Here is a 2,258-nt window from a genome sequence, read left to right as displayed (position 1 = left end):
TTTGGTCGATTTGCATATTAGAGTTTTATTATATAGGCTAGTTACAATACACAGAGATGCCATTCCATTGTTTCTTAGCAAATGCCCACCTCAACCATCCCAGACAAGTTGGATTGTTAAAAATGCTGCAGAATGACTCTACTTTACTCTCACTCTCAAGAGTTTTTCCCTTCATTCTAATGAAAATTCCCTTTTTTACTGTTTGATAGTGGCAGGAAATTGGGCCAAATAACCTCTTAAATGCATTGCAACTTTAAGATCTCAAAGTTATAATATTTTCTGTTTATAGTATAACTTCTAAAATAGGTGCTTTTATTTTCCCAAATGAGTCAGATTCTTTCAATGATTTCTGGGGTTAACCTGTGGTGTCGGGAGGGAGCTCTGTGTCTGTGGGGCTTTGTGTATATACTTGTTTATTCTTCAACTATAGAAACTATTTTCCATGCCTAGTCAGCTAAGCCAAGCTAAAGGTATTTCCCTGAAAATGTACATATAACTACCAAGTATTATAACATTGTTATTTTTATAATTACTCCATATTAGAAAACTCCCCAGTTTAATAATTTAATTTTATATTATTTATTACAGGACAGGATAAGAGAAAATGATAGCAATTGCCTGAATAATGAACCTAACTTTTTTAAAAAGCATTCATGTGATGATGATAAGGTAATGATAATTATTTGGAGTTTGTATGTCATTCGAGCTTGATTACATAGAAGCTTATATGCTTTTGTATCTGTTAGATAATTATATTGATTATATTAATAACTTATTCTTTTGGCTCTAAGCAGGCAGTTCCCATTGATCTATTAAGTCGTGCTGTGGTGTTCTTTTATACTCTTATTTTACAAATAGTCCTGCAGTTATTTGATAAATATGTTTACTTTAGCATTTCATTTTTCACTTATAAAATTCTAGAACTGTTGAATTCAAAGAGACACACATCTCTTATTTCTGAAATCTTTATGAAGGAAAACGCTTGTTAGGGCATAATTTAGTTGTAGGCATTTAGAAATTGTTTTCTTTTAATATTTGCTAATCTTCACACCACTACAACTTCTAGTTGGTGTAAAACTTTCAACAAATGCTTGTGTGATTTCTTTCCACAAAAACCAGTGTGGTATTCAACAGTCGTTTTAAAAAATAATAGCTGAGTTAACCTTATGGCATCTAATAGTCTATAGTCATAAGTTCTTATTTTTAAAATTTCTATAATTACAGTGTGATTTGTTTTAGGTGAATATGACTCTTCATTTTCCTATTACCAGCTACTCATCCATAGCTCAAAATGTACAACATAATAACAATAAGAAAACCACACATACCTTTCATTATCGTTGCTTCCAGAAGACCTCTCCCTTGGTTATCTTGCTTAAACTTAAATAAACTTGTTATGTGTCCACCCACAAGTGGTAAGATCATACATACATTACAGAGAAAGAGAATTTTAAAAGCTAATCATTAAACTGAGTTCCAGGCCCTTCAGGCTGTCAGCTTCTAGGCCACCGTTTCAGTCCAGTTACTTGTCAGTCATGTGATTAACTGGAAAAGAAAGCTGGGTGGAGGTGGGGTATTGCTTAGCAACAGGGTTCTGGCTTTAGGATCCTTAAGAAAGCTTTTCATTTCATAATATTTTATTTGAACCACAGCCCTTCTGATTTTTTTCTGTAATAGGAAGCTACGTTTTTAAAAACTGCTGCTCGCAAGTTGAAGCAATTTCTTAAAATGAATATCCATGAGGAATTCAAGCTCCACTTATCAATAGTTTCACAGGGCACATTAAAACTGTTGAACTGCACCAGGAAGGTAAGCTGAGGACTATTTACTTTGAACAAAAATATAAACTACTCCCTTTATAGTTTTATTAGAGATATTATCATTCTCTAATGATCCATTATCATAGAAGTCTAAGTGCTTATAACTTAAACTTGAAATACATTTACTCAACTCTGGAAGAGGAAAATCGCAACTTGAAAATACCTATTTGTCTCTTGGCTAGGGCAAATCAATAGTTTTAAAAGGGGAGTAAAAGTGAATGCATATTTCATTGCCTTAACAACTTTCAAGGAGGCTAGTGTGATAAGTGGGGTGGGGAAAAGTAAATTTTTGTCACTAAAACCTATTAATATTTTTAATCCACATATGTATAGATTTATAAAAATTCATAGCAAATAAAACAGGTAAAATGTATTTAACAAATATCTTTCTCATTAACACTGGGCATATACACTGAGTGGCCAGATTATTATGACCAC

At 32.6% G+C, this 2,258-nt stretch overlaps 1 long non-coding RNA gene across 1 annotated transcript; it reads left to right on the top strand.

The window, feature by feature from the left end:
* The first annotated feature begins 587 nt into the window (after positions 1 to 587).
* On the top strand, positions 588 to 1,810 carry LOC106724545. The gene is made up of 2 exons (XR_001360374.1): positions 588 to 669; positions 1,678 to 1,810. It is a non-coding gene; the product is annotated as an uncharacterized LOC106724545 (long non-coding RNA).
* The last annotated feature ends 448 nt before the right edge of the window (positions 1,811 to 2,258 follow it).

Source organism: Myotis brandtii, unplaced genomic scaffold (assembly GCF_000412655.1).
Source record: "Myotis brandtii unplaced genomic scaffold, ASM41265v1 C42756004, whole genome shotgun sequence".
NCBI classification, from domain to species: Eukaryota; Metazoa; Chordata; class Mammalia; order Chiroptera; family Vespertilionidae; genus Myotis; species Myotis brandtii.
The sequence above is the reverse complement of the archived record's forward strand: the minus strand, read 5'-3'. Positions and strand labels throughout refer to the sequence as shown.